The following is a 13,780-nucleotide window of genomic DNA, read 5'->3' on the forward strand; positions in this document are numbered from 1 at the left end:
AGTGACAGGAGCTGACAGGAGCTACCAACAGCACCGTGAAGAATGGCTGAGTTTCACAGGTGGTTTGGAGGGAGTGATGTGAGAGATGGAAAAACCTCCCTGAAAAGGAGCTTTGGGACCTTGGGCAAGACCAACAGCATCTTGATGCCCTCATCAGCCACAGGATATAAAGGTGAGATTAAGTGTGCAATAATGGGGTCAGGAATACTGACAGAGTTATGAACGTAGTAACAACAGAGCCAATATTAAAAAAAGTAAATGAGGCTGGGTTGTTTATCTGGGGAGGAGAGGGAGAGGGGCAATGATGGTGAGAGGAAACAAAAAGGGGAAAATAAGGTGACAAGATATTTAAAGGGTGTCATTGTTGTTATCCAAGGGTACCTGCCAGGCACCCCTGCACTTCCTCACTGCAAATACAGCAGGACCTTACCACACCACAGGTGTCAGGCGTGCTTCCATGGCCTGGTGGGCCATGGGACATAGTGGATGCCCTCCCTTGCTGCTCAGGGTACAACCAGGATTGCTGTCTAGGGTATTGTGGTATCAACTGAGTCCATTCCCATTTCAGGCCTGAGAGCATCATAACACCACCCTCAAGGGAATAAGGTGGATAAAAATGAGGTGAGCCCTGCACTTGAGACAGGCAGCTGTGGGGAGAGGCAGGGTTCCAGGATGCAGTCCCTTCAGAAGATGAGATGATCACTGCAGGTGAGTGAGAGAGCCATGGGCTAAACTGCTGGCTTATGGAGTGAGAGTGGAGAATTGTCACAGCCTTGGTCCTCTTAAAGAATTAATTGCTGTAACTGCAGTTTCTGCAAGCCAGACTTTGTTGGAATCTTTCAGGCAAGCTTTGGGAATTAAATTTTAATTTAGTTCCCTCCAGGATTTTACAATTGTTCTGATCCCATCTGGACTAAGGATGACTATACATAGCAGTTTATTGAGCTGAATCTCTGTGTTGTCTCCACTTACTGAGCTTTACTTCAACTCATGGAGAGCCCTCAGGGAAAACCAAATTGGATTCTCTTCAGTTCACACCAAAGAAGGACTTAATTGAGGGGCAGCTGGGAAGGTTTCACAGTTTATTTTTACAGGCAATTAAACCCCTCTGTCCAAAAGTGTAATGTAAGCTGCACAAGCCCTTTCAGGTCCCTTTTTTACTGTCAGCCATTTTTCTTAGGTGGGTTTTCTCCTTGTTGAAGGGATGCTCATCTCCTGAGTTACTGAATTCCTCTGTGCACCTCCATCTTTCCTCTCATCCCACTGCAAGGGTTCAACGAGCAGTGGTGTGGATCTGTGAAGCTTCAAGGTACTTGAAATAATAACACTGAAAGATTTTAGAGCAGACGTGCAAGGAGATTACAGAGAATATGGGAGAGCATAAAAGCAAAATATCAGAATTCTTCTATTTTCTTATCAAAATTAATTGTTCTTATGAATCAACATAAAAAGTGAGTTTTGTAAAGTGACATTTCTCTAGAAATGTTATATATCATCACTGAGGGCAGAATGCCTCAAATTTTTTTCACATTCTTTTTTCCCTCTTTATTGCACAAAATAAATACATGGGCCTTCCCAACTGAAAAATTTCTCAAACATGATGTCAGGGGAGTCTTTCTTCAGAAATATACCACAATTCTGCAGTGTCTGTTACTCTAAAAATGTAAACAAAGTAAACCTGTTAGTTTTAAATGTTGTCAGCTTCTATTTCAGACATCACTGAGGAAACATATATCTCTATTAAGCAGGTATTTCTTCTCTGAGCCCATGTTGAAATACATGGTCAGTAATGTATTTTAGTTAAGTTTTTATTTAATTTAATTTTTTTCTATCTATTTTCCTGGATTAAGGCTCTCTGGATGAATTTACATGAATTTCTGGATGAAATTAGAACTTCCAGAAAGCCCTCTTTTCCCAACTTTGAGTGCTACAAGATAATCTTAGTCACTTACTGGATTCTTAGGTACTGGAATTCCCAGCCATAGAACAAAAGAACCCACAAAGGTAAAGCCCAGAGGGTTTAAAGCTGATCCTTTTCACATTCAGCAAGTCCAGATTAACCTGCAGCACTGACTCAAGGGTGCAGCAGCCTCATTTCACAAGCCCTGCACCACACCAGGCTGAGCCTTTCTCAGTCATTAACAGAAAGAAGAAATATGGGAGCCCTGCAAAGACCTTGCAAAGTGTGTATAGGGTGAGCTATAGCAGATGAGATGGACAGGGGGGACCACCAGATGGATGGTGGTCTCTGCACACCTGCAGTTCTTACTGAGTGGGCCCTGACAGACTGAATGTGGTGATAATAAAATGAAATATTTTCCTAAAGAACATCAACTAGAGGGTAATCCACCTTGTAAAGTCAGAGCTCCACTGAAGAATACATGCTTTATGTGGACAAAGACAAGCAGAGTAGCTGGAGGAGCCTAAAGAGGAAAGGAAATCTTACACTGAATCTTTTAAACAGCAAAAGAACTTACAAAGAAACAAACCATAACTAAGCACGAAACATGAACTGTGTACTGTGAGCAAATCAAAAGCAGAAAAATATTTTCACAGTGAAAACTATTTAGTAGGTGTCTTACCCTTTGAATGACTAATACTGATTGCTGTGCTCTGGTAACATGTAATTTGCTGGATCAATTCTTGGTTGGCAAAACTAGAGTGAAGGTGGAAAGAATGTTTCCTCTTGACATGTTCAGCAGCTGAAATCTCTCATAAAATTTAGAAATACAGGATTATTTCTTGTGAAGAAGTAGATAAGAACATTTCAAATAATAGACCGAGAGGCCAATATTTTTCTTTGTATTATTTCTTTGAAATCCAGAAAGAAGGACTTTTTGGTAGTGGAGATTTTTTCGGGTCTTTTATTTTTTTACTTTTTTTTTAATGGGTGAAAATCCTCCCATAATCCTTTGTGTTAGAAACAGAAAAAGGTGAAGCAAATTTATCAACAAATCTGGTACACAGAAAAAAACCCCACATGTAATTATAATCACTGTCTGATTCCTGAGAGATAAGTGATTCCTTGCCTCTGTCTCTTCTTGTAGTCTTAGACTCATTAAAAAGCATCTGATTGATCACACTGACACATTTTAAATCCATCTCTCCACAGCAGAGATTTATAACAGAAGGATAAGGATTTTAATCTAACACATGATCTCATGTTCTCCAAGCACATCCCACAAAGCAACCAACTGGGGAAAAGGGGGAGAACTCGGCATTCCACAGTTTGGGAGTCACTCTCAGCACCACAGGCACAGCAGGCAGGAGAGTCCTGATCCCCAGCCACCACAGCACACACAGAAATAATAACTGAACTCAAATATCCCAGACCCAGCTCTACATATGGACCAAAAAGATGCCAGTCCCAAGTAGCAGCCAGCAAAATGATTCTGCTTTGGACACTGAATTTCTAAAAACCTTTAGGAAAGATCAGACCCTCACCATTTAGTAATATACAACAACCTTAAAAAAATTACTCATTAAGATTCATTCTTTCAGCCCCTCCTGGTAAAAGGCTAAAAATGAGCCAAGCTGGGGGAGATGTGGGTGGGAGGAACTCGTGCTGGGAATTGCAGCTGTAGCTTCAGTGGACCTGTGAATCTGCAGGACCCAGGGAATGTTTTCACTCAGCCAGAGATAACAGACCATATATGTATGCTATGGCCTTGTCAAGGTTTCTGACTTAGGTTTCTTCAAAGGATTTTTCTGCCTGGAGTAGCTTTCTCTGTTTCAGTCTGATTCACAACTCCTTTGCTACAGTTATATGCTGATATAACCCTTCTGAAAATCAATCAGCCAGACTGGCGCCGGTATAAAAGTGGAGTGATGCAGTGGTGAATCAGACCTATGGTTACAAAACAGTGTTTGTAGGAAATTACATAACTGGATTGGGAATATTTTGAAGAAATTAATCACTTAAAAAACAAAACAAAACTAAACTAAACAAGAAACAACAACAAAAAACCAACCCAGATATGATTATGTTTAAACTTTCCTGACAACATAACCATTAATATATTGCCCCTTACATAATCACACACTGACCTGTTTTGAAAAAGAACTAGTTTCATTATAAAGTTGAACAAACCCAACAGATATGAAGAAGTACTACTCAGTCTGGCATTCTCTCACACTGGAAGGCAATGCCTTGCCCTTGCAGCAAATTTAAGACGTGGAATCAACACTTTCCTTAATAAGTGAGGATACAAAATACATCAGGAAGAGGCTTAGTGCTGAGATGAGCTAGTTGTAATGAAATAAATACCAATTTTGTGTCTCTGTGATGAAATCTACTTTGTATGACTGAATTGAAAACTGATATCCTGCTTCATCTCATCCACTCCATCCTTCTGGCTCTCCCTTAGCAACAGGTGCTGATCACCAGCAGAATTCGATCTGCACCACTCTCTGCTCTCACAAGTAGAAACTGGGGTAGGATTTAGGTCAAATCCTTTTGTTAAGAGAAGGTTTTTGTCTTATCTACACACATGGGAGGATGTTCATTACATCAGTTGGTACTGCTGAGCAGAAGTCCAATCTAGTCCAGCCTTCTGAAAGTCACCAGTCATCAGCTCAAAAGCTTTGTTATCTATCCAAAATGAGATCAGAGACAGGATGGATGTAATCCTGTATCAAGCATAACTTAAATTATTGCATCACAGGTACTTTGGCACAACATGTGTCAAAGTGCCCAGCTTTTTCTTCAGGGTGGATCTGTCCTCTCACATGTGGGTGTCTCAGGACACTGCAGCATTCCAACACAGCAGTGATGAGTATTTGGGCCCTATTCAGCTACTGTGTCTTCAGGTATCAAAATGGGATATTTCTACATAGCAGTGTTAAAATGTCTCAGATATCTGTGTGGTTTCAGTATTTGCTGCTTTTTCAAACTGAAAACCAAAATCTAGATCTCCATACCCCCCTTTTGCTGTGGCTGTACTTTACCAAAGGCTCATGATCTACATTCAGTCTAGCTCACCTCCCAAACTGACAAGAAGGAAAGTTTTACTTTCCTATTATCTTGACAATCATTTTTTCAGCTATATTAGGTACTTTTTAGTTATAAATCCTGGAGCACCCTGAAAGTGCTTCTCTTACTAACTCCTTGTGAGTACCCACAGTCATTCTCTCAACTGTCTTGACCTACAATGATGTTGAAGAGGGGATTTTATTCTTTTTGTCATAAAGAGTGAATTCCCAACTTTAGGCTTGGAAGTCAACATGGAGCTCTTGCTCACTGAACCCTTCTATACTACAACTAAGATATTTTTGAGGTAATTTGGAAGTAGTAAAAGATTGGTTTAAACCATTAAATTAAGTCTTTTGTTTTGCAGAGAAAATAGGCATTTTCTGGACTATACTGCCACAGGGGGTTGCAGATAGATATTTTTATCAATGACTCAGGGAAGGATTAGACATATTTATGGACATTAGTTCTGCAAAAAATATGAAAAAAAAGACATGAAAAAGACAGCATTGAATTCTCAATTATCCCTAGTATAATCATTATGAATGCTAGAAGAGAATGATGGAACAAAAATTGCTATTTGTTGGAGATAAATTCCTGCGTTAAAAATTCTAACAGGAATTATTCCAATTCCTGTCGGTCTGACTCTACAGGGCATTTTTTCTGTTTTTATATAACATGTTTACATTCACCAGTTCCATTTTCTATATGAACACAAACACTATGAACTTATGACCCTTCGCTCCAAAATTTTTCAGAATTAAAGACTGTATTAGCTTTAAGTACAGCAAGATTGTCTCACCTTCTTTGCTAAACTTCAGCCCAAGAATTTCACTGTAAGCTGGATTTTTTGCTTTTTATCCCATGTGTACAATATCCAGGCTACTGCTCTATTGCAGTCTGAAAGGGAGTGTATTTCCCATCCACTTAGCCTTTGTACTGTGTGTTCTGTTCTCATCTGCAGTTAGTTTTTAAAAGATTTCCTTTCTTTTTATAAATTTCTACTCTTTGTCCTGTCTGATGTCCATGCTTCTCAAATGGACTGATTTACTCAGAAAGTACTTTAGAAATCAATATATAGTAGTTGCTGCAGAAACTTGCTAAGTTGTTTGTAAAACATCATCTGGGACCAGGCATGGAAAGACAGGGCTTTTGTCGATCATATTCTCTTATTATTGATTGTCCTCAGATCAAAGTAAATATGTTGTGAGATGTACTAAAATACAAGATAATTTCCAGCTGCTGGGAAAGGGAGAGTCCCTAAATGCTTGACAGGGAAATGTGAAAGCCAGGAGCTGAAGACTGGTCTGGTGGGTGGCACACAAGCATACAGAAAGTGGTCTTTCCAAAAATATTTCTGTCATTGCTGATGAGTGCATCATTTCACTGGTTCTAAAACTGGCCTCATGTGCTAATAAATACTTGCTTACTTGGAATGCTTGCCTTTCAGTCTTGCAGGCCCTAATGATTTTAATTCACTCCCTCGTTTGCCCTTTTCTTCCTTCTCTCTGAATAGACATGGGAGGAGTCCCTGCATATTAATCTTGTTAAGTGTGCTGGAGCTGATGGTCTAAAATCTAAACTGCTTGATTTAGCTGCCAGAGGTAAGTTTCCTCTTTATTTAATCTCTCTCCAAAGACTGATGAACTGCTCTGAAAACACAAGGTCATACCTTTGCATGACAGCGAAAGCAAATTAAATGTAACATTTTACAGATCTAGTTCAGGATTTTTTGTAATTCCTAAATCCTATGGAAAAAAAATATTTCTCAGAGAAGTGTGTTTTGGATTTTTTGGGTTGCTTTTGTTTTTCTTTTTTTTGACTCAGTTGTTTTCACAACTTAAGACATGAAATCTTTCCTTTGTGGTACATCTGTCACAAGTATTCTGCCACTTGTTGGCTGTGGCTGTCATCCCAGGGTAATAGGCTGCAGCTGTTTTTAATAACTTATAGCTGAAATCCTCAATATGTTAAATCACCAACTCCTTTCATAAGAAAACACTCAAAAAATGCAATCAACACTTAATCATTGTTACAACTAATAATTCAGTATTCACACACATAGCACTCCATATCAACATGGCCATATTTTGGGTTTGCTTTGAAGGAAAGGAACAAGTGTTTGCTACAGGATCAATTCGAGGATGGCTCATTCTTGAGAATAATTTATCCCATGGTGATGAGTCATGGATGTGTTCACAAGTTTACCATGATGTCCAAGCTGAAACAATAAAATTCTTCTTGTATCCCTTGCCTTGCTGCCTCTCTTAAGAAAAAGGAAAAAAAAGCTCATTTTTCAAGAATCAAAAAAGACATTGCTTGGGGTGAGATCCTGCTTCATTTACTCTGTCTGTGAGCACTTCTTTATATTCACTTAGTTTCATTGTTTCTGTTGTATAATGGTACCGAAACACCTCTTTATTTTGACTGATTGTAGCAGCAGGGGACACAATTAAAATCTCTCTTTCATACATGTGTACATATTTACATACATACATACATACATACATACATATATATATATATATATATATATATATATATATATATATATACACACACACATGCATGCTTTTATACATCCATGCATATGGGCACATATCCATATATATGGCAATGTGAAAAATCCCAAAGTGGACAGGAAGAGTGTAGGCACAGGTGTAGAATTGGAAGCCACTACACAGGGGTAACCCCAGTGAGCTTGTAAGACAGAAAAGCCCTTTCATCTTACTTTTTGCTCTAAATGTAGAGAAGACAGCTTGTCCTGCTCTTTATTCTCCCCACTAACTATACCATTGATAGTCTGCACATAAGCATTCCTCAGTATCTAAATTTCCTTAGATAAAACAGAGTCATTTTCTTTCAACTCATCCTGTTGTGAGCTATATTCCTTTGTTCAACCAGGAAAAAATATTCTGTAAGTGCAAATGTATATTTATTACAGTAGTTCTACAAGAAGGCTATTTGATATAAGTAGTGATACAACCAGCTCTCCATTTCCCATCCTTGCCAGGCTGCTGTTCCCTTGACTGCAGGCACAGGGGGCAGGTGAATGTTTATTGTGCTGGCAGCTAATAGGCAGAACCATTATGCAGCTCTCTTGGATGGTTAATGGAGAATATTATCCAAAATTGACCTTGTTTAGACATTGAGTGCCTTTGGCCTCACTTCAAGACACTTAACATGAACAAGTATCTGATTATATGCTTTTAAAAGACTGTTGCTTAAGCAATATCTCACTGCAAGAAGTCCTAGTATGCATCAGAGTTTTCCTTTCAAAAGGTTGCATGAAGTACAACTTCATGTCATTTAGTTCATATTTGTCAGACTGATGAGAATTGAGGCCCAGGAATTTAGACCAAATAAATGGATTTTACTCTAGTGTAGGAGGAGCTACTCAGTGTCTCTGTTTCACATTATTGCCGAGATTTCTTAGCACACAAGCAAGTTTTACCTCTTTGGCAGACATGCTGTACTGAAATTTCAGATTTATGCAATGGTTTGGACAAAAACAGATGAGACCACATGAGCACATATAAAGGCTGCTCCCTGTCTCAGGTACATTTTGTATCTTTTTCTAGAGGCACAAGTGCCTGCTGTCAACTGTACATTCTCATGGGGCTCCATTTCTTAGACACAGGAATTACCAGGCAAGCTGTTTGAACAGCTTGTTTCAAGACTGATATTCATATATCTAAATAAAGTGGCTCTTCTTAGAAGAGACTCATGACAAAAGAGAGGATGATAGTAATTCTAGTATATTATCATTTCACCTGTCTTAACTAAAAAAAGCTGTATCAGGGCTGTCAGTAACTGGGACACATTAGGCTGATAGAAGTTTTTATTACTTTTAAAACATAAATATGCAAACAGTAGATTAAATTTTCTCTACAATGTGTAATTATCAATGGTGACAGGTGAGATGGTGCTAAGAATGGTGAAAGTACATGCATTTAGACCTTTGATGGAAAAACAGGAATCTGAATATTCTTTGTAGCTGAAGCAAAGAGAGCAGTGCAAGCCCAAGCTTCTCCTATAGGAATATTGAGCTCACCTCAGAACATAATTACAGTATAAATCAAAAGCCTGAAAAATGTTATTCTGGGAGCCAAAATAAAAAGAAAATCTCCTAGACTTTCAGCTTACCAAATGAAGATTGCAAATTTTTTTAGAAATGCACATAAACATGCTTGAATTTCTCTACCACAGAAAAATATAAAGTATATGGTGCCTATGTTCTTCACCTGGGATAAGCTACAGGTCTTAGCTGCCCCATCATTCTTTTCTGTCAGGCATTGCCTTGCCTCCCTCTATAATGTTTTGATTTCAATTTCAATCAATATGGATTTATTTAATTGTATTTTTTCTGTAGCACAGCTTCCTTGGGCTTAGCATTTTTTAAGGCTCCCTCCAGAACATAAATGATCTGGGGTAATATACCCTCAAGAACCTCTCTTACTCAATTTAAAAGGCCAGCATATCTCATTACAGAAATGGTCATGTCCTCCTAATCATTAATGATTTTTAAAATAATAATTTATTCACCTTTCCAGGCTATTACAACTACAGTTCATAAAGTCTCCAGTAAAGAGCTAATTCCCATTTCTCTAACCACATGCACTATTTGACTGCAGGATGGTCAGGATCTAAGTAATAAGAAAAATATTGGGCTGAAGAAATGTCCATCATGTCTGGCACAAGAGCTAAAGGCAGATAAATTGTTCAGTCAAAAGTCTACAGAAAAACTGAAAATTGAAAGTGGACTTTCCAAATCCCAGATCTGTGCCTTAAACAAAATTGCTGCCTTCTTCCAAAATATCAGTGCTACATTTCAGTTTTATCTCAGGATTCCATATCAGAAAGGTGAAGCAGCTTTCACATACTTGTACTGAAAATAAATTTGCCACAGAGCAAGACCAAGTTTTTTTAAACCTATTTTTACAGTTTTTATTTCTTCCATTATTATTTTTAAAACCATTAAACTGCCTGATTATGTCAGTCATCAATTAAACACTTATGGCCCATCCAGTGCCCCTCTACTCATGTGCTGTGCTGAAGTACATGCAAGAGAGATATGACACAATGCTACACACAGACCCAGCAAAGAGCCATTACTCTTGTCTCTACCTGGCATTTGGGAAGGAGTGAAAAAAGGGGGAAATTGTAACTCATTAACTCCAGTGTATTTACAACATCACAAGCTCTAGTAGATGAAGAATTGTAATCATTACCTAGGAACCTAACAGCCCATGAAACTAAGAGCCAAGGTTAAACAGGCTGTCTAAACAACAGGGTTTTATTGTCTAGTACATCAGATTTGCTAAAAAAAAAGTAGGAATACAGTTTATGTGAATTATACGTTCATCAAAAGGCAGTTGCTAGCAGAGCAGGGGGTGCATAACTCCCAGTGCAACCCAAACAGATAAACTTCTACTCTGCCTTTTGGGGACAGTTTAAATGTCTGCTGAAAGATATACTCAGGCACTGGGGAGACTAAATTATTCCAATTCATTTCACATGTTCCACCAATAGCAATTTTATTTCATTAAGAGTGTGGACAGACCCTGGAGATCTGAAATGAACTTCAGTTATAGCTCAAGGTGTTCTTCAAAACTTGCACATAAAAAGGGACACAAAACAGAAATAAATTAAGGTAGGAATAAGGTTAAAGAAAGAAACAATGCTTTTGACAACAAAAATAACTACATCAGAAAGAATTTGTTCAGATGTTTGACAATTGTTACATGCCTATAATATGGGTACTGGAGAAAGGATCAGGGAGCCATTGTGCAAGGTACCACACAGTTTTTTAATAGCCAGTTCCTCCCTGTAGCATTTTTATCTTAATTTGTTTGCTTTTTCTCTCTCCATCTCTACCCTAGTCTCTGAGGGCCAGATTGCCATCTGTCTGGTGCTCTGCCCTTGATGGAACTCCTCAGGATAACATACTTTTAAATGCAAGTTAGTTTGGGATAAGGAGGTGAAGCCAGGTAACACGTAGCTTGCTGCACAGCGAGTCAGAGAAAGGCTTGTGTCCTTGGCTGAGCTCAAAGCTCCAGGCTACCTGGCCAGCCTGGTCCCTCTGCACAAGTCTGGATTTCACCCTGCGAGGAGAATTTGGGTAGCAGGATACACCACTGACAGGACATGGGGCTGGTCCATCTGTTTGCATTTCTACCTGAAATGTCTGAAATTCATCAGTTGGAAAAATCTGCACTGCAGTTTGCTCAAATCAAAACATACACCTGAGCTTAAAAGGAGACAAACTCAGGTGTTAATCTGAACCCTAAATCTGTAAGTCTTGCAGGTCAAGATTAGAGACCTTGGGAAATATATTTGTGGCTGGTTATTCTCTAGCATCTGTTCCCTGTGACTGACAATGCATTTTCAATATCATTTTGTCTGCTTCCTGCTAGAGAAAAATTAAATCTGTGCCAATGTAGAAGAATTACCATGGATAATTCTTTATTTCTGTGACTGACATGATCTAAATAACACCTTAAAAGTAGCTAGAGAAGCAGGAAGCCTCTTTTTGACATGGCTATAGAAGTTTAGATATTTTTAATATAGCATAAATAGCTGACAGAACTCAAATTACCAGAGTCTCAACTGTCTGATCCAGTGGGCTAATGCCAACTTACAGCAATTTAAAAACTGTGCCAATGATACATGAATTGAATATAGCTCCTTTTTGCAAACCAGGATATAGTTCTACATCTACTTAGATGCTACTTAGTGCATCTACTTATGCTTACTTAGTGAGCATACTTATTTTAATATTAAAAAATTAAGCTATTTCAAATGAGGCTTTTTTATAGGAAAACCCATGACTCACCGAGAAGCCAGTGTAATCACTGCTGTTCTTGAAATCACGAAAAAAACCTTTGATTAATGTGTTGATTCACCTCAAGAACAAAATCATGCACTTAAATTGAATGAGTCCAGTCCAGACCTCATGACTCTGAGGACTTCTCTGTCCACTAAGATCACTAATTGTGAAATTCCTAACAGGCATACCTGTGCTTGACAGGAGAGTAGTCTGATCTGCCCAGCTAGTGTTGTTAAGATCATCAGCCTACAGAAAAATGTAAAATAATAGGCTCAAAAAGAAATAGTCAAGAATTTAAGCAAACTATATTGTTATAAGCAACTAGCAATTATCTTCAAGCATTTCAAAGCAAATGAATCACCCTCCTGTGATTTCCCTTTCAAAAATGCAGGCAAATTGTCATGGTTATTGAATTGTCATGGTTATTGTGGTTGTTTCTGTAATTGATCTAGTTAAGACTGTACAGTGGAGTGGATATATGGGTTTAAATCAGCTGCTAAGGAGGGCTGATTAACCTACTGGATTTGTTGAAGCAATTTGGAAGGTTGGAGGCAGCAGGTTTGCCAAGAGAGTACCACGACACAGTGTTGCTTTACTTCTTGTCCTTCCTGACACAACCCCCAGATGCACTCAATGCCAAGGCAATGGGAAATAAGCTGATGGCTAATGAAGGAGTTAATGCTTTAAGCCTCCTGCAGCAGCATCCTGCCTGTTCTTCTGCAGTGGCACCTCTCCCAAAAGTCCCCAAGGATGGTGGACATTGAGGAGAACAGGTTCTATTCCCTGTGTTCGCAGCCTGGCTTTCTGCCTCCATAACCAGGAGCTGAAAACTGCATTTTGGAGGCAGAACCAAGCCCTCTGTAATTTCATATTTTCCAGAAAAGGCTCTAAGAATACCAGGAACAGGAACTGGTATGGGTGCAATTCACCACTTTTATATCTTACTTCTCCTGTTTCTACTTAACAGAACTACAAATAAAGAACTGGGAAACTTAGTCCCTGGCCTAATCAGGCTCAAACACAGTATTCCACCAAGTTTTTTGCTATGTGGAAAAATGCTGGTTTCTTTATTGCAATGTTTTCCAACATTTTCCTGTGTAGAAAGTCTTCTCTTTATGCTGTGGTACAGGAAAATCCAGGTTCTTAGGAATCTTACTCTCTTTGATTTTCCTCAGTAATTCACAGAGAGCTTTTCAGATATCTATATTATTTGTCACGTCCTTTTCATAGTTAAAAAAAAAAATCCCACTTTGAATCTATTTTTAGGAAGAGCTTTTCATATCCCTAGTTATCTTCCTCACCTGCTTTTCTGTCTGTGTTAGTCTGAATTCAGAGGCATTATGAACATCTATATGTGCATTTTTATATTCCTACTCTATGCTTCGTTTCATTAGTTATGTGTCTACAACTCAGCAAATCTTAACCTGTGTTTAACGGGGCTTGAGTCGCTTTAGTAAGGCTCAGTAAAACTTACTTTTCTATGATAATTTTATTAATTCCTGGTTTAGTCATCTACATATCATCTTGTGTTCATCAACTCTTAAGTTTTACCCATGGAAAGCAGATTTGTCCCATCTGCTTAAAGAAAATTCAGATACCTAAAGGACAGTTCAAAATGTCAGAGTTTAATATTCATGTCTCTTTCATGCAGGCAAGAAAGAAAAGTAAATTCTCACCTGGTGGTTCTTAAGGGCAGACCAATAAAATGTATTAAGCATAATTATTTGCCAACTTGAATAATTTTATCAGATGCATAATGTTCTATCTGATTCCCTTCTTCCAAATTAGCACATACTTTAAATAGAGAAATTAATATAGAAATAATTATATTTCTTGATGGGGGGTTCTCAACCTTAAATTTTGTTTTAATTTTCTGTTGCTTGTGGTTGATTTCCTGTTGCAACTGAGTTTCAAGGAACTCAGTTGAAGGTTCTTGGATGCCCTAAATAAAGTATTGCCAGTTATTTTCTCTTTTTCAAAAG

The 13,780-nt window shown here is 38.4% G+C and overlaps 1 long non-coding RNA gene across 1 annotated transcript in view; it reads left to right on the forward strand.

The window, feature by feature from the left end:
- Positions 1 to 36: 36 nt before the first annotated feature.
- The window catches only part of LOC146768815 (uncharacterized), a 45,021-nt gene continuing 31,277 nt past the window's right edge, over positions 37 to 13,780 (forward strand). The window contains exons 1-2 of the long non-coding RNA XR_014956851.1: positions 37 to 172; positions 569 to 6,573. This is a non-coding gene — a long non-coding RNA (uncharacterized LOC146768815). The remainder of the gene's footprint in view (positions 173 to 568; positions 6,574 to 13,780) is intronic.

This window comes from Lonchura striata, chromosome 1 (genome assembly GCF_050655825.1).
Source record: "Lonchura striata isolate lonStrDom1 chromosome 1, ASM5065582v1, whole genome shotgun sequence".
Taxonomy (NCBI): Eukaryota; Metazoa; Chordata; class Aves; order Passeriformes; family Estrildidae; genus Lonchura; species Lonchura striata.